The sequence below is a fragment of the Ambystoma mexicanum genome, chromosome 8 (assembly GCF_040938575.1).
Source record: "Ambystoma mexicanum isolate Mex_15411 chromosome 8, UKY_AmexF1_1, whole genome shotgun sequence".
Taxonomy (NCBI): domain Eukaryota; kingdom Metazoa; phylum Chordata; class Amphibia; order Caudata; family Ambystomatidae; genus Ambystoma; species Ambystoma mexicanum.
Genome location: NC_090929.1, coordinates 1,516,806,312 through 1,516,829,557, shown reverse-complemented (window position 1 = coordinate 1,516,829,557; position 23,246 = coordinate 1,516,806,312). Strand labels below are relative to the sequence as shown.

Below are 23,246 nucleotides of genomic sequence, written 5' to 3'. Positions count from 1 at the left end.
GGCCGTTTACAGCAGCATCGTGTGACCATGCTAACGCCTGGTTGCGGATGTCACACGTGGGAAGGAACAGTTTGTCGTGGATAAAAGGCAACCCCTCGTGAAGAGCAATGTCCCATTCGTTGAGTGCCTGAGGATTCTGGGAAACCCAACGCCTGATGTCAATAAGCATGGTGGGGGATGGAGTACAAGTACAGATGACATGGCCCTTTCCTAGCAGTGTGTCGGGGTACACGAACAAGGACTCCCCTCCGGGAGAACGGGACAAGGCATCAGCTTTGCCATGAATGCGACCTGGTCTGTGTTTGACCACAAAATCAAACGCGGCAAAAAATAAATGCCAACGCACCTGTCTGCTGTTAGCACATTTTAATGAGGCCAGGTCCTGTAGGTTTTTGTGGTCTGTATACACCACTGTCTGATGTTTCGCACCCATGAGATGATGACGCCACGTTTGTAAAGCATCCTTGATGGCCAGTAATTCTTTTTCGGTTACTGTATAGTGTGATTCAGCCACCGAAAACTTTTGTGAGTGATAGGCCACTGGATGTAGACAACCCGTGGTTCGGCATGGTTGAGACAATACTGCGCCTAGAGCAAACGAGGAGGCATCTGCCTCCAGAATGTAGGGGAGATCTGGATCAGGATGCTGCAAAACAGGGGCGGACACGAACCTGGCCTTGAGTTCCTCAAAAGCCTTCTGATGAGCAGAGGTCCAAGTGAACGGGACAAGGGGGCTGGTCAGGGCGGTCAGTGGAGCAACAATAGAAGAGAAGCCGGCGATGAATCGCCGATAGAAATTTGCGAAGCCGAGAAAAGATTGAAGTTGTTTCAGAGTAACAGGAGTCGGCCATTCAGTGACGGCATGGACCTTAGATAAATTCATGGACAGGCCTCCAGGGGATATGAGAAAACCCAGAAACTCCACTTCCTTGGAATGAAATAGACATTTTTCAGGTTTGGCAAACAAGGCGTTGGCCTTAAGGCGAGAGAGCACTTCCCTAACATGCCCGACATGTTCCTCCAGGGAGGACGAATAGATCAGAATATCGTCCAGATATACCACCACGAACGTGTCCAGGATGTCTGAGAACACTTCGTTGACAAAACGTTGGAACGTGGCAGGGGCATTACAAAGCCCGAAGGGCATTACAGTGTATTCATATAACCCCTGTCGGGAGCAAAACGCCGTCTTCCACTCATCCCCAAGCCGCATACGAATCAGATTGTACGCCCCCCTGAGGTCCAGCTTGGTAGAAACAGATGCTTTAGTCAACCTGTCTAGTAGCGTGGATATGAGCGGAAGAGGGTACCTGTTTTTAATGGTAATGGCATTTAACCGTCTGTAGTCCACACATGGACGGAGATCGCCCTCCTTTTTCGGCACAAAGAAAATCGGACTAGCAGCTGGAGAACAAGGACGTATATGACCCAACTCCAGAGCTTTTTGTATGTAATCCTTAAGGGCTTGCTCCTCTGACCGTGACAATGAATAAACCCTACCCCTGGGTATAGGAGCATCTGGGACCAGGTCAATCGGACAATCGTACGGTCTATGAGGGGGGAGACCCTCAGCAGTGGCCTTATCGAACACCATGTGGAAATCGTGATAGGCCGCAGGGATGTTAGTTGTGACAGCCCCCACAGTGTGTGACGGCACCGGGTCCGAAACATTATCGTTGACATGGGTGGCAGCCATGGCACCAAGAATCGTGGCAGGAGTGGACAAGGAATCGGTGTCGATGAGACAGAAATGTTGACACACATCCGACTCAAACGTGACCTGTCCGTTGCCCCAGTTGATCAATGGGTTATGTTGTCGTAACCATGGTATTCCCAGTATGATGCCGAACAGGGGTGTATTAATCAAATCAAATGCCAGGGTTTCTCTATGGATGTTTTGAATCACCACTTCCATAGGAGCAGTTTGGAACCTAATCGGACCGGAAGATAGTGAAGTACCGTCTACAGCATGTACTGGTTCCGGATGTTCTTTCCTAACCAAGGGCAGATTGAGGCGACGGGCCAGGGAAATATCGATGAAACAACCAGTGGCCCCGGAATCGATCACAATATGGACTGTGTGTTTGATCTCTCCAGCGGGTTTTAACAGAGCATGGACCACTATCGGTCTAATAGGGCCAAAGGCAGGTTCGGAGGGGGTCGAAGACAGGCTCACCGGTGCCCCCTGTATCATGGGCAAGCCTTCGGAAAACCCGGTGTTTTATTTTTGGGACGTCGGGGGCATTCCCTTACAAAGTGTCCATTTAACCCACAATAGAAACGGGCATTGTCGTTTCTCCGGCGTTCTCGTTCTAATGGGGTTATCGGGCTACGGATACCTCCTATTTGCATGGGTTCAACAGGGGTGGTGGATACGGAAGGTCCAGAGTGAATAGAGAAGGATGTTTCGGCCCTTCTCTCGGATCTCCTTGCGTCTACTTGTAAAGCAAGATCCACCAAATCTGAGAACCCTGAGGGAAGGGCAGGAACTACTGAGAGGTCATCTTTCATGGAGTTGCATAGACCACGATAGAATACGATCGCTTTTTTCTCCTCAGGCCAGGAGGTCTCAGCAGCGAGTTGGTTGTATTTAGTGATATATTCTATCAAAGTTTGTTTGCCTTGTGTTAGATCCAGGAGTTCGAGATCTCTAGAATGGGCTTTATGTCTTGTATCAAAGACTTTGGCCATTTCTGATACAAGAAGATCGAAGTCATAGAGAGCAGGATGGTCATTCTCTAACATCGGGTTGGCCCAGGTGGCCGCTACCCCGGACAAATGGGATAGAAGAAACGCAGCCTTAGTACAAGAGTCGGGGAACGCTAGGGGTCTGCACAAAAAATGTAACCTACATTGATTAATGAAAGTGCTATACTTCCGAGGATCCCCCTGATAACGTTCAGGGGCAGCAAGGGGAACAGGCGTAGGAAGCAGTATAGGAGTGGGTGCAGGGGCCATGGCTGGGGCTGGTTGGTCTGAGGGGACTGTGTCACCGAATTCCGCATCCGTGGGTAACGGAAAACGTGTGCTTTGTAGGGCATCCAGACGGTGGTGTATTGCTGTCATGTCAGTCCTAAGAGCCGCTACTGCTTGTAACAAGGCGGTCACTGGATCCCCGGCGGAGGGATTCATACTCTGGACGACCAAAAAAAAATAGGCTTCACAGTCTGTTACGCAGTTAGTTGGTCGTGTAGAGTATGGACAACCCCTCTGTCCCCAAGAAACACCCTGACCGATTTAGTTATATGGTCAGTGTGAATATTAAGGCCACAGGTGGAAGTCCGGAAAACCAGGACGCGGGAACAGCCGGAAGAACCCCTTGAGCGCTGCAAAGCAAGATACAGTGGTTAAGCAAAGAAACGGGGCCCGAATACCTCCATGTACATAAACCCCAAAATTACCAGAATACCTGTGAGAACTTTGGTCAAGGCGTGGGTCTCCTAGCTTAGGCTGGAAACGTGCTGTAGGGTAGAACAGGCAACCACCTATTTGTAGGACCGAGGTCCTAGTCAATGAAGTGTTAAAGCAAGAGCAATCCGTGGAACAAGCATGGGTAGGTAACAGGTAAATCCAAAAGTACTTGAAGGGTTAAGCAAGAGGAGTCAGTGGAGCAGGCGTGAGTCGGTAACAGGCAAATCCAAAAAGTACTTGAAGGGTTAAGCAAGAGGAATCCGTGGAGCAAGCCGAGGTCAGAATCAGAGCAGGTCCTTGAACGAAGAGAGAACGTCACGTGATCCAAAACTAAACAGCTGTGAAGCAACGCCTTCGGTTCACTGACTCCTTTTATCCTCGGAAGGGACGCACGTATAGTCACGTGTGATGTGAACCGAGAGCGTTGCAATGCTGCTAGGTAACCAAAGTCACGTGATCCGTGAAGCGCCGGGAAGCGCCGGTCTCTGCAAAGGATGTGAGTTCCTGAGTTGACGGAGCTTCCAGTTGATCTGCCACCGCCGTGAAGGGCGATAAACACCCGCTCCCCCAAACATGCCATGCCGTGCCCTGATGTGTGCGACGTGAGTGGGGGGCATGATGCACGAGTGTCGGGGTCTAGGAAGTGGTGTGACACATAGCCATCTGGGCCATGGGATTTGTTGACAGGTAAAGGTTTGATGACAGCCCTGACTTCATCCGTGGTTATATCCTGTTCTAGCATTCCAGCCTTCTCCTCAGAGATGCGCACTAGTTTAATTTTATCTAGGTAGTTTAGCTGGAGTGCTGTTGAGGGGTTATCTGTGCTCTATAGGGTAGTATAAAATTGGGTAAATTCCCTTTTGATCTCTTCGCTATTGGCGCTTGTTCTACCTCCCCCCACTTTAATTTTCAAACTTGTCTTTCCCTTCGCTCCTTAGCATTCTCGCCAGCAAGCGGTCCGCCTCATTTGCTTTGATATATTTTCACCCGAGATGTAATAAATTACGTTCTGCCGCTCTTGTCGGTATACAACCTAATTATCCCTAGGTCGCCCTGTACGCCCATTTAGTGTCAGGGTCTGTGCTGTCCCCATTTATGCCATTATCCCCTTTAACTCCTCTTCCAGGCGGGTCTCTTCTAGCCTCAACTCCCTGTCCCTCCTTGCCTTGATTGCTATAATTCTCCCTCTTAGTCGCTTTGAAGGCATCCCATCTAACCTGGAGCGATGTGTCCTCTATTTTGTTGGTCTCAAAGAAGGCCCCCCATTTCCTCTTCCACGTCCCGAACTAAGAGATGGTCCTTAAAGAGGGGAGTCGGATACGTCCATCTGCACAAGCCTGATGCACTCCCGGTTCTCTTCATGTTGAGGGTTATGGGGGCGTGGTCCGATAGTATGATGCTGCCCAGTGAAATGTCACACGCCCCTCCCAGCAACATACTTCACACCCAGACATAGTTGATTCTCGAGTGTGTTTGGTGTGCATGGGAGTAGAACGTGAATCCCTTCTGTCCCCCTCTAGTTCCCTCCATGCGTCTACAAAAAATTGTGATTGTCTAATAAACTTGAATGACATTTAGTTGCTACAAGTTTGAAGCACTAGTATTGTATACATTATATACTTGATGCATCCTAATGGTGATTAGGGTTGGCTAGGTTAAGTAAATCAACCAATTATGCCCATGTAGTAATATGTTGATGTGTTGTATGTACCCTCAGTTATAGGAACCGGGACCATAAAGAAAAGTCTACAGGAAGCACAAGACATTTTTCTGCCCCTGAAGAATGTCCAGTTAATAGTAACATCAAGGACAGAAACGTATATAAGTCGGGCTAATTTGTTGTACACAGTAGTAAGCAAGAGGAATTGAGTTGCTACTGTGTAGTGTTTTCAAGTATTTGTATAACTTGAGTTTGTGTGGTGAAATCACCACTTTTAATCATTGTATATTTTTTATGTGGTGTAAATGCATTTTTAAGAAATTTTTTTTTTGATACTTGTGCTGTTTAGCAAATGAATTAAAATATGATATTTTAAATTATGGATATATGTCAATTATTAGACTGCATACAGCCCACATTTGCTGAGTGGCTGATGGCTCAGTTTTAAGATTCCTGAGGGTAACATGTTGTGTTAATTAGTATTTATATGTCCCTTCTTTTGATAAAATAGATAGCCTTTTCTTCACGGTCCACGACCTTCAACTACTGGCCAGCGGATTGCGACCAGTCCTAGTCTGCTGTTGGTTCCGGGGGAGATATGGTTCCGTGATGCTGCTCGTTCCTTTGTCTGCAGGTCCCCTTGCTGTGTTGCCGGGTGAATATCTGTGGGTGACAGTTGTGCCTCTCACTGTGGGGGTGCTGTCCTTCCCTGTTGGCACACCCCTTCCTTCTCCAATGCCAGACCTGGGACTGGTTGCCTTGGCGCCCGACTCACAGGGTCCCCCGCTGTGGAGGCCTTTCCCCCTACGACAGCTGTTGGTTCCGGCAGACCGGGGCCCTCTCACTCTCCGGTACTGGAGGGCTCTCTGTCTAGGTCGCAATGTCACCACAAGGCACAGCCTGTTCTGCGGGTGCGCTCCGATGATCTGCAGGGCCAGGAGTCCCCTCTCTAGCTCCGAACAAGGTCTGCTATGTTGCAGGCGGGCAACAATCTCGCCCGCATGCTTCTTCTGTTGTTGGGGAAATGCCCGACTAAGGGCGGTGTGCTCTTCCTAGCCCCATGGTTTGATCAGAGGTCTGCTGCGTACTTTCCAGTGCCTGGGGAGGGCTTCTCTGCTTTGGATTAACTGGCTGCTTTGCCTCGAGGGTCGGTAGCTCGGTGCCCGTGGTGGTTACTGCATCGCAGCCATCTCAGAATCCCCCAGGACTATTCTTGATTGTGCAATACTTAGATGTGTGGATAGTAGAGGACATACCCAAGCTCATGTTAATTTATGTTTACACAGTGCTGAAGGGAATGAGGAAGCATAATGGTAGATGGTTCAGCTACATTTGACACTGTGGGGTGAAATCGGAGTGATTAAGATGGTATTTCTTCCTAAACGGTGTGATCTCTTCAATGCCCTACCACTGACCGAGACAAACCGATATCTAAAGTTAATTCTATAAAGCCACTGCAGCGTTCCCGTGTTGTGGGTTGAAGAAGGCCATGTTTGGCTGGTAGATCTTTCAAAGGAGTGTATGAAAAGGGAGGGGGGGTTGGTCTGCCGGTGTCATGTAACTATCGCACAGCCTTCTTGTTGGATGCTTATAGATATCGGATTAGGAAAGGTGTAGAAGATGACCCAGATTGGCTCGCCTGGAAAAGTGAGTATGCAGACTTTTTGGGCAGGATAACTTGTTGTCTATGGAATGTTCTCTAAATGGAACATTGCTTCACATACCATATGCGTCAATGGCAGGAACTGGAAGGAGTGCATGGCCTTGCTTGGTTCCAATTATCTACTACATCAGAAGCATCACTGTAGGTTAATCCTGCAATACTACTAAAAAACAAAAAGGTATTCCGTAGGTCATAGGCAGTGGCTGAAATTCTACAGGTGGAGGACGAGTGGGCATGGCTGTCAAACACCTTATGAAATTTTAAAAGTCAAATACAAGTTCCATGACCGAGAGGAATGGAGGTAACCGCAACTAGAGGAACTCCTATTTCTCTCCTCTTCCTGTACCGCTGTGCACACATTCTACTCCTTGTGCAGCCTCCATTCTCTCCACACATCCTCTTCCTGCACCTTCTCTTTCTGTCTTACCACTCTGCTACATCAAACAGGTATCTGGTCAATCCATCGAACACCGAAGCATCTAATACCAAACCATCGAATTATATGCAATGGAATTTCATTCCATCGAATAGCCATTTCGTTGTATATAATTCGATGGATCCATCGAAATTAGTGGGGTTAGGGTTGGGGCTAGGGTTAGGTTAGGGTTTAGGGTTGGGGCTAGGGTGGGTTAGATTAAGGGTTACATTAGGGTTGGGCTAGGGTTAGATTAAGGGTTACATTAGGGTTAGGGTTGGGGCTAGGGTTAGATTAAGGGTTACATTAGGGTTAGGGCTAGGGTTAGATTAAGGGTTCTCCAGCATGGAGTCTGGCATGGGTTCACATGCTCATGAATATTCCCCGTCGTCAGGCTGGGAATCCTCGGTAAAGAAAACATCAGTTTCTGGTTCGTTTCTGAACTGTCTTTCCACTAGTAACCAATCACTGGTCTCTGGGTCATACTGCCCCCAGCCAATGACTGCCCTCTACCTAAGCCCCTGCTCTGGCAGCCATCTTCAGATTTTTACTGCACGTTCAAGTGTTGGGAGTCCTCGTGCTGTAGCTCTCGAGCTTTTATTGCGTTTTTTCGAAGAGTTTGCTCTTATATTTTCGGTCAATCGAGCCTCAAGCTCCACCGTCTTTACTTCCAATCAACGGGAACCCGTTTTTGGACATTTCTACGCCCCTCAAGGGCATCTTTTTGTCGTGTTTTCCACTTCTCAGAAGATTCCAGAAGATCTTTGCGGCGTACCCTCGTGGACATGGCCCAGGACAAGGGAAGCATGACGCCTGTTGGATCCAAGCTGTTCGGGAGCTGCCTCGGATGCGGGCTTCAGAACGTCTTTAAGGAGGATCAGCACACTCGGTGCCTCTACTGCCTTTACGACGACAAATCGCACGTGGAGAAGGACTGTGCGTTTTGTAAGAACATGTCCTAACGGACAATGAATAATCGCCGTATTCGACTCGCCAACTGGCTGGAGGGAAAGAGCCCAGCAGCAGGTGAGAAGAAGAAATCCAAGCAGTCTTCTAAGACCTTTGAGGGCCCTCCGGCGACGGTGGGCCAACAAAAGGCAAAGCACTGCGAGTCCGCAGGCACCGGGAGTGCCGATCGGTCGGGCTCCTCGGCTGCAAGGCTGGGCGCATTATCACCAGCGCCATCAACCACGAGCCAACGCTCTGGCTCGGTGAAGAGGAAGTCGGAGAACCTGGGTAAGCTACGGGAGAAGCCCCGGTCGATCCTGACGGAGACAGCCGAGGTGGAGGGAGGCGGCAACCCTCCCCCCAAGATGAAGGCCTCAGGCACGCCCAAGGTCGTGAAGGCCCTGATTCACCCGGCTAAGGCCTCGATTGAGGGAGTCGTGGCGACCCCGGCGAAACCAACGGAGGCTTCCCCAGTGGAGACGACTTCAGGGGCTAGAGTTTCCCTACCACCCAGGAGGTAATCATCTTTTCTGCCTATCGAGAAGACTCCCGTGAAACCCCGGCAGGAGAAAGAGGGGGGTGCACGATAGCCATAACGGACACGGATACCACCTCTTCGGATGAGTTGGCGAGCGTCCAAAGGATCCTGGACAAGAAGTTCAAAGAATCCAGGGCCCACAGGAAGGATACCGACCAGGCTGATGAGGAGAGCAACGGGGGGCCCGACAAGGAAGATGGGGCCGCGGAGGACCCCGCGCCCCAACCGTCAGTCCCGTTGCAACCGGTACCCGTACCACAGGACAATTCAGGAGCCATCTTGATGGCTATGCAATCCCTGTGCGCGGAGATAAGGACAAGGATGCCCTTACGTCCCACTGACAACCCTGCGGGGCCTGGTCCGTCGGGGAGCCCGCCTAACCAGCACAGACGAGTCCATCCTCCTCCCCCCTTCCAGCCTTTGCCACCATCCCCTCCTCCGAGGGACGAGACGGGATTGGGGACGGCAATGATGGGGACGGACGACGGTGGTGACGACGGAATGGACCTCCCGTCACCACCTCTTCGGGCCCCCATCCCACCCTGACGAAATTGGCTCCTTCCACGCCATGATCGCCAGGGCATCTGAGCTCTTCCAGCTCTGCCCCGAAGAACAGAAGGAGGAGGGCTTCCTCTACCAGCGACAGGAGGCCAAGAGGTAGACTGTCCTCTCAGTCCCGTTGCTGGGCGACATCTGGGACGAGGGGCTGGCGCTCCTGAAGAACCGGTCTGCGGCTCCTGCCAAGAGAGACCAGTATGAGAAAAGTACTGCATCCCGGACTCCGCCCCTATGTGCCTTAGGGCACAGCCGTCCCCGGATTCACCGGATTCAGTGGTCTCTGCGGCGGCCAAGAAGAAGGCAGTGGGAGCGACAGCCTCAACTTCCACCCCCCCCCGACGACGAGGGAAAGAAACTGGACGCCATGGGACGACAGGTTATCTTGTCGGCGGCAATGACTATTAAAGCGGCCGGCGCCCTCGTGATTGTGGCACGCTACAACAGGGAGCTGTGGTTGGTTCAAGTAACTTCCTCCTGGATGACAAGAGGGCTGAGGCCCTGGAAATCCTCCAGGACAGCGAAGTGGCATCGGTTCATCAGATGGGCAACAGCGTTTGCCTTCGCCGGCGCGGTTGGCTCAAGGCCAACGATTTCCGCCAGGACACACAGACCAGGGTTCTGGACATGCCCTTCGACAGGAACAACCTGCTCGTCAAGACAGTGGACGAGTCACTGCAGGCCATCAAGGCGGACACCGAGATGGCTCGGGCCTTGGGTGTTCTACAACAACGGCGGCTGTCCTTTCGGAGCTCCGGAGGCAAGCAAGGTGCCTCCAAAGGATTCAACGGCGGTTCCTTGTCGTACCGTCAAGCGGCCCGCTCCTCGTCGCAGGAAGCCTACAGAGGACGCGGCAAGACCGGAGGATCCTGTCGTCATCGAGGAGGCCAAGGTGGCAAGGCCGCAACGAAACGGGACTGAACCAGCCGTGGCGTCGCGCCCCCACCCGAGCACCCTGGTGGGAGGCTGCCTGGCGTTTTTCATCAGCACGTGGAAATCCATCTCCACTGACAGTTGGGTTCTGGTTGCCCTGGCCCGCAGGCACACACTAGAGTTTCAAAGAAGGTGTCCCCGTATTCCATCCGTGGCCAGGAAGGAAAAACACGTCCCTCAGCTACTTCTGGTGGTACGAGCGATGCTAAGAAAGGGATCCATAGCATCCGTCCCAAAGCGGCTCAGTGGCTCCGGAGTGTACTTGCGGTAATTCCTCGTCCGGAAGAAGACCGGCAGTTGGCGACCCATCTTGGACCTTCGTCGTCTAAACAAATAGATCAAATCCCAGAAATTCCGGAGTCCCCCTCCAGCATGTGCTAGGACAGCTAGAGGAAGGCGACTTCCTATCGTTGCCGGACTTGGAGGACGCCTACGTCGACATCCCCATTCTAAAAGGACATTGAAAATTCCTACGATTTGTGGTCCAAGGGCGGCTCTATCAGTTCAAGGCCCTTCCCTTCGGCTTGAAGTCGGCACACAGGGTGTTTACCAAGTGCCTGGCACCAGTGGCGGCGCGGCTGCGCCTGCAGGGGATCCACGTCTACCCCTACCTGGACGATTGGATCATCCGAGCAAAATCAAGGGAACTCGCCGTCGGCCACACATCAAAGACCGTCCAACTACTCACGGATCTGGGATTCTCGATCAACTTCGCGTAATCCCACTTGATACCGTCGCAAGACGCCCTGTTCTTGGGAACCAGACTCGACACAGTGGCGTGATTGACTTCGCCGTCGGAGGATAGGACGAAGGCCATCCTGGGCAAGGTACAACGGCTCTTGACCAGGGACGTGGCCAGGGTGAGATCCATCAAGTCCCTCCTCGGCATGATGTCCACGTGCATCTACCTCGTGCGCCTGTGCAGGCTCCGGATGCGACCACTGCAGGAGTTCCTCGACACCCGTTGGATGCAAGCGGCGGGCAGCTTCGAAGACAGGATCTCGCTCAACGAGAACTTCCGCCAGGCAACCCGGTGGTGGGGCTCCCGCGTGCATCTGGCTGCGGGCATGGACTTCCAGACCCCGGCGTATCCGTAAACGGTGACGACGGACACCTCCCTAGAAGGATGGGGAGCACACACCGGAGATCTCCATGCAAAAGGCCTCTCGCTCCCGGAGGAGAGGTCGCTACACATCAATGTACTGGAGCTCAGGTCCTCAGGTCGTTCCTTCCGTCCCGCAAGGGAAAAGTGGTTCGGATCTTCACCGACAACACCACCACGATGTTCTACATCCGGAAACAAGGGGACACCAGATCCCCAGCCCTATACAAGGAAGTGCAGGATCTGTGGCACTGGGCTGTCACCCAGTGGATGTTCCTGGTACCCCTACATCTGGCAGGAATAAAGAACACCATTGCCGACTCAGCAGGGAGCTGCGCTCGTGCCACGAGGGAGAACTGCGGCAGGAACAAGTGGATCTCCTTTTCCGACGATGGGGCAATCCTCAGATCGACCTATTTGCGACGGCGACGAACGCCGTATGTATGCGTTCCCGCCGTTGCTGCTGCGACTCATCAGTCAACTCAGACGGTCCCGGTGCAGGATGATCCTTGTCGCACCTGCATGGCCGAGGCAGATTTGGTTCCCGGACCTTCTGGACATGTCAGCGTCACCTCCGGTCAAGCTACTAACGGACGCAGATCTTCTCACCAGGGAAGGAGGCACCATCCTCCATCACGACCCAAGATCGCTGACCCTGCAGGCCTGGCTCCTGCAGCACTAGAGTTTGGAGGGTACGATATCCCGGCGGACTGCAAGGAGGTGCTTGCAAAGGACAGGGCGTCCTCGACTCTCAAGTGCTATGGACACAAATGGAAGAGGTTCTCTGTCCAGTGCCGTGCACAGAAGATTAATCCTCTGCGGATTATGGCTCCTCAGGTGCTGCCGTACTTGCTGTCGCTGGCCAAGGCAGGGCTGGCACATGCATCCGTCAAGATCCATCTGGCGGCTATCTCCCGCTACACCAGAACTCCGGGGCGGTCATCTCTATGGTCTCATCGCGTGGTGAAGGAGTTCATGAAAGGACTGTTCTGATCGTTCCCGCCGGTGAAGGCTCCGGCGTGGACGCTCAGCGTGGTGCTGACCGGGCTCATGGGGCCGCCATTCAAGCCTCTGCATTCGGCACTGTTGAAGTTCCTGTCGTGGAAGACAGCGTTTCTCGTGGCCATCACCTCTGCACGACGAGTGGGAGAGATCCAGGCCCTATCCTGTAAACCTGCATACCTAACTTTCCACTAGACGAGTGTAGTGCTGAGGACGCACTCATCCTTCATGCCTAAGGTGCCGTCGGACTTCCATCTAAACGAGCTCTTGGTGTTAACTGTTTTCTTCCAGTCGCCTTCGTCGCTGGTTGAGAGGGCTTTGCACTCGCTGGATGTGGCTAGAGCGCTGAAGTTTTACGTGGACCGCACAAAGGGTTTCCGGGCGACATCACAGCTGTTTGTGAACTTTGGACCTGTGAACCAAGGCCTTTCGAAGGCTTCCATTTCCAGATGGCTCTCCGGCTGCATCATGCGCTGTCACCGGTTGGCAAACCGACCGCTGCCCGGCCGTCCGAGAGCCCACTCAACCAGAGCGATTGCTGCTACCACAGCGTTCTGTCAGGTGTGCACCTGCTGGACATCTGCAGGGCTGCTACGTGGAGGTCGACGCACACCTTCACAAGATTTTACTGCGTCGACTGGGATTCCAGGGAGGAGTCCAGAGTTGGCCAAGCAGTGCTGCGCAACCTGTTCGCTTGAAGGTGAGCCTGGTGGGGAGGTAAGAGATGCTTAATGTTGAGTTTGTTGATATGCTTAATGTTAAGCCTTGCCACCTCCCGTGATTGTACATGTGTGTACTGCTATGAATTCTTGTATTCATGAGCATGTGAATCCATGCCAGACCCCATGCTGGAGAAGGGACAAGTTACTTACCTGTAACTGTTGTTCTCCAGCATGGGTCTGGCATGGATTCACATGCAAATCCTCCCTCCAACCCCTCTGCGGCTCTTCTCTTGGTCCTACTGCCACTTTACATGCTACCAAATCTGAAGATGGCTGCCAGAGGGAGGGGCTTAGGTAGAGGGCAGTCATTGGCTGGGGGCAGTATGACCCAGAGACCAGTGATTGGTTACTAGTGGAAAGACAGTTCAGAAACAAAACTGAAACTGATTTTTTTCTTTACTGAGGATTCCCAGCCTGACAGGGAATATTCATGAGCATGTGAATCCATGCCAGACCCATGTTGGAGAACAACAGTTACAGGTAAGTAACTTGTTCCTTACATTAAGGTTAGGGCTAGGGTTAGGGTTAGATTAAGGGTTACATTAGGGTTAGGGCTGGGGCTAGGGTTAGATTAAGGGTTACATTAGGGTTAGGGCTAGGGTTGGTGCCTGGGTTAGATTACGGGTTACGTTGGGGTTAGAGTTAGAGTTAGGGTTGGGGTTAGATTAAGAGTTACGTTAGGGTTAGGGCTAGGGTTGGGTTTAGGGATAGTGTTAGGGTTGGGGCTAGGGTTAGAGTAAGGGTTACATTAGGGTTAGGGCTGGGGTTAGATTAAGGGTTACCTCAGGGTGGTGTTGGGGGGGCTGTGGGAGAAGCCCCCTATATGCAAAATAAAATTAAAATGTTACAAGGAGCTGTCCAATGCCGAAATTTCAGCACTGGACAGCTCCATGTAACGTTTTAAAGTTACAAAGAAAAAGCATTGAAATGCTATCTTTTTACATTGAAACCAGTCCATTTATATTTTCGATGGACTGATTTAGATGGAAAGGCACTTTTACATGTAAAAGATAACCTGTCTATACTTTGGCATTAGATGCTTTTGTTTGTCGTTGCTTTTTTTCGATGGAATCACTATAAACCCGTCAAACATCTACACTCACTACCATCTTTTCTTATCTTTTACAAAGCCCTGAACTCTGCCTTGCCCCAGGGCAAAGGCCAGGGCTCTGTAAAAGCCAGAGAAAGATGGTAGTGAGTGTGGATGTTTGGAGTTGCAATGGCAAGGCAGGAAGAGGAGATGCAGAGAAAACTGAAGGTATTTAAGGAGGAGGAGGTTTGGAGAGAGCTTAAGGTGCAGAAGGAGAAGGCATGGTCAGAGCTGAAGGTTCAGGAAGTGGAGGAGGCGAAGAGAGCTCAGAGCAGGGAGAGACGTAAAGGGAGCAGGTATATCAGGAGGAAGAGCTGTGGAGAGGAGCAAAGGTATAGGAGACGGGTAAGAGAAAACTGAGAGCAGGAGGAGGTGGAGCTTTGAAAAGATCTGTAGGAGAAGGGTGTGGTGTAGAAAGGGTCCTGAGTGAACTTATCTTTTTTAGTTTTTTGAAGTAAAAGAAGATTGATTTAGAAAGACCGCTCAAGACCACTCAGCGCAGTCTTTCAAAATAGAACTGTCACGTTCCTGCGCTCAGGGGACTGACCAGCGCAGCTGGGCGAGGGAAGTCACAGAAGTGAGAGGTAAGTGTTTATTTGGTTTACGTTTGTGAGTGTCTGTGTGTCTTTGTGGGAGAGGAGGGGAATGTTTGTGTTGGGGAAGGGAGGGCGCAGGGGAGCGGGTAAATGCCAATGTTTTTGCGTGTCTGTGTGAGCGGTGGGGGTTGAGTGGGAATATTGGGCAGGGAAGGGAGGCAGCAGGGAGGTTGGGAGGTGAAAACTCTGATTTCTAAGAAATCTGACCTCTGCGGGAAGGGTGGGATAATATTCCTGCGTTTTGGAGGGGAGGGGGTAGAATGGGAAAAGTCCGCATTTTGAAGGCCTGGGCAGGACTGGCCCTGACATTTTATTTTCATTAGATAATAAAATGATGCAGTTAAATTCATGTCTGAAAGTTAAATCTGCTAATCAGATTCCCCTTTCATAAGATCCATGCCAAGAGCATAGTGTGTGCATCAGTATCTTGATTTACAGCACCTGCTCTACCAGTGGCACAGATCAGGCTCAGAGGTCACTGTTGCCTTCTTAATAGCTGCAGTGACATCCACGTCTCTGCAGCGCAGGGACTGCATTTAAAATATGCACCCCTGTTCCAAAAACAGCATAACTCTGAAGATTCTGTCCTGTTGGCATGATAAACTGTACAAATGGGCCATACCTGAGTTAGGGTATGGTGGCCAGCATCTCAGTTATCCCAGCCACATTAAATTGATATTGCACATGTGCCAGTCCTGTGGGCCAAGTTCAGCTGTGGAAGTTTTGTGTATTCCCCATATTTTCTACTTGTGGTTCTCTCAGCTCTTGTGGGTTTCTGTGACACATCTGGAGGTTTATCCTTTTCTGGTTTCTCAGGCTCTCTTAGCTCTTCCTTCCTCTTGTTCAGCTTCTTTCTATGGGCCTCTGTGACCCTGATAAAGGATTTGGACAATACTACCTTTTTCCCACTCGCTCCTTGCTCTATATGCTCCCCCCTCAACCTGGGCAACCTATGTACCTTCCGTGTCCGCTCCAGTGAGACCATGTTTCTCCGGCAGCACCCCTCCCAGCCTGCCGGTCTACCAGACTGGATACAAGCAGTGTTTGGACTCTGCTTGTCCTGGTGGTCTCTTGCCCTTCTGCGCTCTCGTTGCGAGCGGAGGACTCACTCCTGCCTCGTTCGTTTGCAGGTACCTTGCCCACCACGTCCTCAGCATGGTTGCACCTCCATGTAAGCTTAGTTTTGGTTGGCCTTGGCTTTCATTCCCAGTAATCCTTTGTATCAGGATGGTGGCTTTTCCCTTTAGCGTTCGTCTCGCTCCACCCCACCTCTGGTTCTGCTGTGCAGCACGGCTCTGCCCCTTGGCGACATACTCACGTCAGAGCCTCGCTTCTGCGTGTGGTTTCTTCTCCTCCACTCAAGGGTTATTGGCGCTTTATTCCCGCTCCTGTAATGTCAAACAGGTGTAAAGTTTACCATTACCTTGAGCCAAACACAGAGGTATAGCTGTATTATCTTTAACCACATACCTACATGTATTGTCAGTATTAGTGACTCACATGTAGGCAGATGATATCTGGTGCATAGGGAGTTCCCCATGGGAATGGGAGTCCTTTGGCTCATGGTGGGGAGTCATCGACTCGACCAGAGTGCAGAGGGTACATAATTGGTTGTTTATTGTGTTTGCATAGTTTTTCTGTTCAGAGAGTTAAAATGGATATGTTGCCTAAATTTGGTCCTCAACACAGGTCCTTGTCCCCTAGCGGGGAGTCACTCCCAGTGAGGTCCTGCTTTCCCAAAACTCTAGGGAGAGTTTTTTTAGCGGGCTCAAATCAAAGGGAGTGGCTCCTCCTAGGGAAGAAGTCTCCAGATTCGTCACAGTAGATATATATATTTAATTACTCTTATGTAGGTTAAACATTAAGTAGGAAGTAGGGGTTTTAATTGGAATGTTATGTAGACTTAAAAGTTAAATAGGGGTAGGACGTTAAATATATATAAGGACAGTAAGAAGAAAAAGGGGGCAGAGGAGAGATACCCTGGCGTAAGGTAGCAGGATAGTGTGGCAGTCTGGCTTAGGTCTCCTAGCAAGATCGGAGCACCCACAGAGGCCATCCTCTGGCCCCCACACTCTGTGTGTTGTACCTGAGTTAGGTTCAGGGTCTGTTACGTCAGACTCACCATGAAGGTCTTTGGAAACCCTCCAATGAAGAGTAAGATGACGTAGCAGGTCCCCATTTAGTTGGTGATCATGCCAGGGGAATCCTCGGAAATCTTAAATGGGGAAGTGTTTATTATTATTAAAGAGGGGTTGTTGGGATTTATGTCCATTAGTGATATAAGAACTGTTAACAACTATTTTCTGATAGGTACAGCCATCCCTCCCTACCTTGTGGGTTGGGCTGTGGGGTAGTGGTATCCGTACCAACTGTCCCTGCTCCAGGGCTGGGAAACCGGGGCTACACAAGGAGCCCAAGAATTCTGGGGCAGGGCACATCCAAAAGTTGGTTGTTCACCCAGGCCCCAGGAGTTTCCTACCGGACTTGGTTCCTGGCAAACCTGTTAACTTGCTGGCCACTTAGATGTGGCTGGGACATCTGGCAGCTTGTCTGATCTTTTCTAAAATCTGTGTGGATTCAAATATGGAAACTGTGCCCCGAGTCCAGCCCTACCTAGGTACTGACAGGACAGGAGAGTCACACCAGACCCCTTTAAATCCACAATATATTATTGCGTGGTTGTGTGAAAAAAAGTTACTTGTCTTAGGTTAGATACCCCCCTAACATGTCCTAGCTGACAGGGGACACCATGTCATCTCTTTGGCTGTGCAGACACCAGAGAAGCCCCAGCAGGCCTCTACCTACCAAATCACATTCCAGCCTGGAAATCTGGCTTAAGAAGGGCCCTAGTTCTAGAGTTAAACAACTCTGGTCAGGGAAATAAAAAGCCAGACCGGCGCCTATAAACCTATAATTGGAGTGGACTCTCTGCAGCTGAGCCTAGATGTTTCGCTGATCAGCTAATTGCCTGCGAATCGGCTGATGGGATTAGAGAGAAGCTGGGCCATGGTTGAGAAGAGTATTCTATAAAACATAGGCACTCAAGTGTAAATATGAGTATTGCTTAAATGTCAACTTCAAATATATTTAATTGCCATCCTGTGGGGGAGAGCCAACCAATCGTGAGACTAGGAACACTGGCTGATACGGCCAGTCTAACCTACGTTCCAAGCTGCCTGATGGCCGGTTCACCCGCCTGCTATCGTCCACCCCACCCTCTGTACCCATTTTTATCAATCCCCCTTCCCCACTTAACTAATTGTGGCAGCGTTGAGTGCCGCAGCTGCTCCTTCTGCTCTGCCCTGTTTGGCCACCATGGAAATGGAAGAGGGGACTCCATACAGAGCTCCACCTTCCTTCTCCATGGTGGCCATGTTTGAATAGTATTTTCATTCTCTGAAGGGGGCATCGCGAGGTGACCCGGTCACGGAAAGAAAACACATAAAATTAGCCCCGTCCCACCCCATGGGACGGATGCTAATAGTGCTAACCACCTGTTCCAAGGGCTGGAACGGGTGGTAACATCCCAGGGCCCTTGTTAAACGCCCTTGCTACGCTTGGGCCTTTAACTCTGGCCCAGTCTGTTACCACCCGTTCCAGCCATTGGAACATGTGGTTATCAGTTAAATATATTCACAAATGTTTGCGGTGCTAGAGAGTGAGCAGCTATCCCTAACTGAGGAACCTTTTCAACAAAAAACGGTGCAAACACAATAGACAACCTATTATGTACCTTCTGCACTGTGGCCAAGTCGATGACTCTTCTTAAACTAATAATAATATTAGTATTAAATATAATCAACGCGCTAAACTGATTTTTTGTACCTCATAAATTCATTCAATGCAAACTGTTTCCTTCGGGAAGCAGATGCTAGCGATTTTTGAATCGCAGGGCACCGGTCCATCCGCGCCTCCGAGTGGGGTCGGTCGGCACCGGTTGAGAGACACCGCTCGTACGCCTTCGGGCTGGGGTGGTCGGCACGGCTCGCGGGAGAGGTCCCGCTCGGACAAGGGTAGCCGATCTCGCCATGCCCGTTCCAGGTCCCGGTCCTCAACGCGCTCGAGACCGCGTGATCCTGTGTTGTCTTCGAAGAAGACGTCGACGCTTGTGGCGCCGAGGTCGTCGACGATTTCTCTCGAGGCTCTGCCTCCGAGGGGGTCGTCGACGCCGTCGGCGCCTAGGTTGTCGAGAGACACGCTCGGAGCTCCGGCTTCGAGGCCTGTGTCGACGCCGCCGATGCTGGCAGCGCTGCAGCTGACGTCGATGCCGATTTTGCTCGACGTCGACGCCTTTTCTGTTGACGCCGGCGCCGACTCGTTCGGCGCCCTCGACGCCTTTCGAGGCGGTGGTGTTGGAGGGGCCCCGTGACACGGGGTTTGCCCCTAGAAAGGCTCTGGCTAAGGTCAGGCACTGCTTTGGTCCCCAGAGGTCTTCCTCTCCCCGCCTGGAGTACATTTCAGAGGGTGATGAAGGCTCTGATGGCGGCTTGGTTCCGGTTCCAGATGAACTTATCTCGGGCCATAGCCAGTTTGATGACCTGCGGAAGTCGCTGCAGAATGCCAGTGGACTGGACACCTCTCCGGAGGTGGAGTTTTGTAGGCCGGAGCCTGGCACTCATGCCGATTCTTCATATCGGCGCCTTATGTCTCGGGTCACCGAGTACTCGGGTTGGTCAGCTCCCCCAGGGGAGTTCCCTCAGGATGATCTCACGGACATCCTTGATCTCGGTCCCCCCACTGACCCGGTTTTGCCTTTTCATATGGCTCTGCAGAGAAGGGTGGCGGCGGCTTGGACTGCTCCGGAGAGTCTCCCGGCAGTGGGAAAGTCTTTGTCGCGAAAATACCGTCCAGCCAGTAGCGACCCCTGCTACTTGTCTAGGCACCCCACTCCGGAGAGTTTGGTGGTGCAGGCGGCTACGGCCCCGGCAAAGCAGGCGTCGTATCCTACCATCCCTCCGGATAGGGACGACGTTTTGACGGCTGGGCGAAGAAAGTGTTTTCTTAGGGGGGTATGGCGCTTCAGGCGGCCAACTCCATATGTGCCTTGTCTAGTTTCACACACACTCTGTGGAACTGTGTTGCATTAGCGGCTGAACATATTCCCGAAGGGGACGAAAGGGATGGTTTCCTTGCTATGGTTCAGGATTGCAAGGATGCCATGTGTGAGGCCGTTCAGTCGGGTTTGGACTTGGCGGATTGTGTCAGCCGGTCCATGGTGGCGAGCACCGTAATGCGCAGGTTTGCGTAGTTGCGGAAGTCTGGGTTCGCCCCTGATGTGCAGTCCCGGCTCTTCAACATGCCCTTTGACGGTGAACACCTATTTGGCAGCAAGGCTGACGAGAGCCTTGAGAGGTTGCAGACCTCCAAAGCTGCAGCGAAGTCGTTGGGTGCTGCAGTTCGCCAACCTCTGCCTTTTCATCCTAGGGGACAGCAATGGAGGGGAGGTTCCTTTCGCTATTACTCGTCCTTCAGTAAAGCGAGGGGAGCTAGCAGTCAAAGAGGCCATCGTAAGAGTGCCAGAGGTGGAAATAAAGGTACACGTGGTGCCAAGGCCGCTCGGGCAGTTGCCTCTTTGCCCTCTTAGCAGCCGCTACCACTCAGTCATGAGGCCAGGTCCCATGGTTCGCCGGTTGGGGGAAGGCTGCCGCAGCATCTTGTAGAATGGCAAGCCATTACTTCGGATGTGTGGGTTCTGGAGATCATAACCCACGGCTACTGTCTTCCTTTTCTGCTGAGGCCTCACGACAAACCACCAGGGAGCCTCTCTTTGAAGAGTCCGGATCTGCTCCTTGCACAGGAAATTCAAGCCCTGCTGGAGAAAGGCGCCATAGAACTGGTGCCTGTAGCGGAGAGGAACAAGGGATGGTATTCCCCTTATTTTTTGATATCGAAGAAAGACGGGGGATTGAGACCCATCATGGACTTGCGCGGTTTGAACAAACTCCTCAGGAAGGACAAGTTCAAGATGCTGACTTTCTCAAGTCCTCCAGGCCCTTCAACTTCAGGACTGGTTGGTGTCTCTCGACCTCAAGGATGCTTACTTCCATGTGCCGATCCATCCCAAGCACAAGAAGTACCTGAGGTTCGCGGTTGGTGACTCGTACTTTCAGTTGCGGGTCCTGCCTTTCGGATTGACCTCCGCCCGAGGGTTTTCACCAAGCGCATGGTGGTGGTGGCAGCGCATCTCAAGAAAGAGGGGATTCACGTCTACCCCTACCTGGACGATTGGTTGATCAGGGGGAGCTCTCCTGAGCAGGTCCTGGATCATCTGTCCGTCACTTGCCACTCCCTTCACAGGCTGGGCTTCTTCCTCAATTTAAAGAAGTCCCATTTGACACCAACGCAGCGGCTCCAGTACATCGGAGCAGTGCTCGACACGTCCCTGGGGCAGTGTTTTCCTCCTCAGGTGAGGGCTCTTCACATTCAGCAGATGGTGCACAAGTTTCATTTTGCCTAGGATCTCCCAGCGTCCGAGTTCTTGAGACTGCTCGGCCTCATGGCATCCTGCATTCTTCTGGTGCCAGAGGCTCGTCTGCGGATGAGATCTTTGCAGTGGGCACCCAAGCTCCAGTGGTCGCAGTCCTCCGGCAGGCTGTCGGACCCTGTTCAGATGCCGCCCTCGGTGGCCCGGGACCTTCTGTGGTGGGCCGTTGAGGGCAATCTGATGAAGGGGGCCCCATTTTGGCTGCCCTGGCCGGAGGTGCCGATCTTGACGGACGCATCCCTCAAGGGATGGGGGGAGCTCATGCCAACGAGTTGACAGTCAGCGGTCGTTGGTCTCCGTCGGAGTCCAGACTCCATATCAATCTGTTGGAGCTGAGGGCCGTCAGGCTAGCCCTGAAGGCTTTTCTGCCGATTGTGCGCGGAAAGAGTGTCCTGATTCTAACGGACAACACGATGGCCATGCACTACCTCAACAAAAAGGTGGGGCAGGGTCACTTCCGCTGTGCAGGGAGGCGATGCAGCTCGAATTCTGGGCCATCCAGCAGGAAGTTTCGATCTCGGCTGTTCATCTGGCCGGAGACGACAACAAGACGGCGGACGCTCTGAGCAGGCAGAGCTCGATCTCTCACGAGTGGGAGCTGGCTCAGGAGATTCTCCTGGAGATCTTCGCCCTTTGGGGGACCCCTCAAGTGGATCTCTTCGCCTCCAGTGTCAACTGGAAGTGCGAAAGGTTTTGCTTGCGGGAATTTCCTCCAGTCCCCGTCATCCCGCAAGTGCTGCGGAGGTTACGGAGGTTCGGTTCCCGCATGATCCTCATTGCTCCGGCGTGGGCCCAGAGGACGTGGTACCCGGACCTTCTAGACTTGTCCATCTGCCCTACACGTCGTCTTCCCTACCGTGACGATCCGCTCTCACGGGAGGAGGGTCAGGTTCTCCATCCAGAGGTCAGATCCCTCAATCTTCACGCTTGGCCTCTGAAAGGTTGAGGTATAAGGATTGGGACCTCCCTGAAGACGTGATGGAGGTGTTCCTCTCGGCCAGGCGGCCTGCAACTAAGTCTCTGTACCGTTGCCGTTGGAGAAAGTTCTGCGACTGGTGCAGAGTTCAGAATGTGGATCCTTTTGAATGCGACATTCCCATGGTTCTGTCTTTTTTGCTTTCTTTGGCCCACATGGGCTTGCAAGTGGGGACCATTAAAGGTTACCTGGCGGCGCTGTCCATATTTAAGCGCTCGTCTGAAGAGTGTTCCTATTTTAAAATTCCTTTTAATTTCGCAGTTTTTGAAAGGGCTCACTAATGTGTTCCCTCCGTCACCTTTTTTGGTGCCAGGTTGGGATTTGAACCTTCTTCTTAAGTTTCTTATGGGTGCTGCGTTTGAGCCTTTACATTCTTGCCCTTTGAGGCTGTTGACTCTGAAAACTGTGTTTTTGGTTGCGATTACTTCCGCTCGCAGAGTGAGTGAGTTACAGGCACTTTCAGTTAAGCCACCCTTCACTGTGCTTCATAAGGACAAGGTTGTCCTTGGAGTTCGTCCTTCTTTTCTTCCGAAGGTGGTTTCGGAATTTCATTTGAGCCAGAAGGTTGTTCTTCCGGCGTTCTATCCTCCTCCACATCCTGATAAGGAAGAGGAGAGGCTCCATAGGCTTGATCCTAGGAGAGCGTTGAGATTTTATATTTCGCGCATGTCCCGGGTCAGAGTGGACGATCAACTTTTCATTGGTTATGCTGGAAAGTGTTTGGGACAAGCTGTGACGAAACAGACTTTGTCTCGTTGGATTATTTTAGCTATCTCCGAGTGTTACCGCTTGGCGGGTAAGGATCCTCTGGCTGGCTTGCGGGCCCATTCTACCAGGGGAGTGGCTGCGTCTACTGCTCTGCAGAGGGGAGTTCCTATTCGTCACATCTGTGATGCAGCCACCTGGGCTTCAGTACATACTTTTGTACGTCACTACTCCCTCGATTCCATCAGAGGGCAAGATCTGGCCTTTGGCAAGGCAGTTCTCTATTCCGCAATTTGATTGGGCATGGGCAATTTGATCTGGCCTTTGGCAAGAATTTGTATTCTAAATTCTTTCCCACCTCCTTGCTTGGTACTGCTTTGGGAGAAATGGAATACGTCGGAGGACCCAATCCCCTCGAAGAACAAGTTACTTTCTTACCTGGTAAC

The 23,246-nt window shown here is 51.8% G+C and overlaps 1 protein-coding gene across 11 annotated transcripts in view; it reads left to right on the top strand.

The window, feature by feature from the left end:
• STN1 (STN1 subunit of CST complex) overlaps nt 1-23,246 on the top strand; it is a 1,349,458-nt gene that overhangs the window by 279,435 nt on the left and 1,046,777 nt on the right. For 2 of the 11 annotated variants that reach the window (XM_069611728.1, XM_069611727.1), the window contains one exon: nt 14,485-14,623. The exons of the other annotated variants lie outside the window; for them this stretch is intronic. The gene's annotated coding sequence lies outside the window, so the exon portion shown is untranslated. The remainder of the gene's footprint in view (nt 1-14,484; nt 14,624-23,246) is intronic. 11 annotated transcript variants of the gene reach the window in all.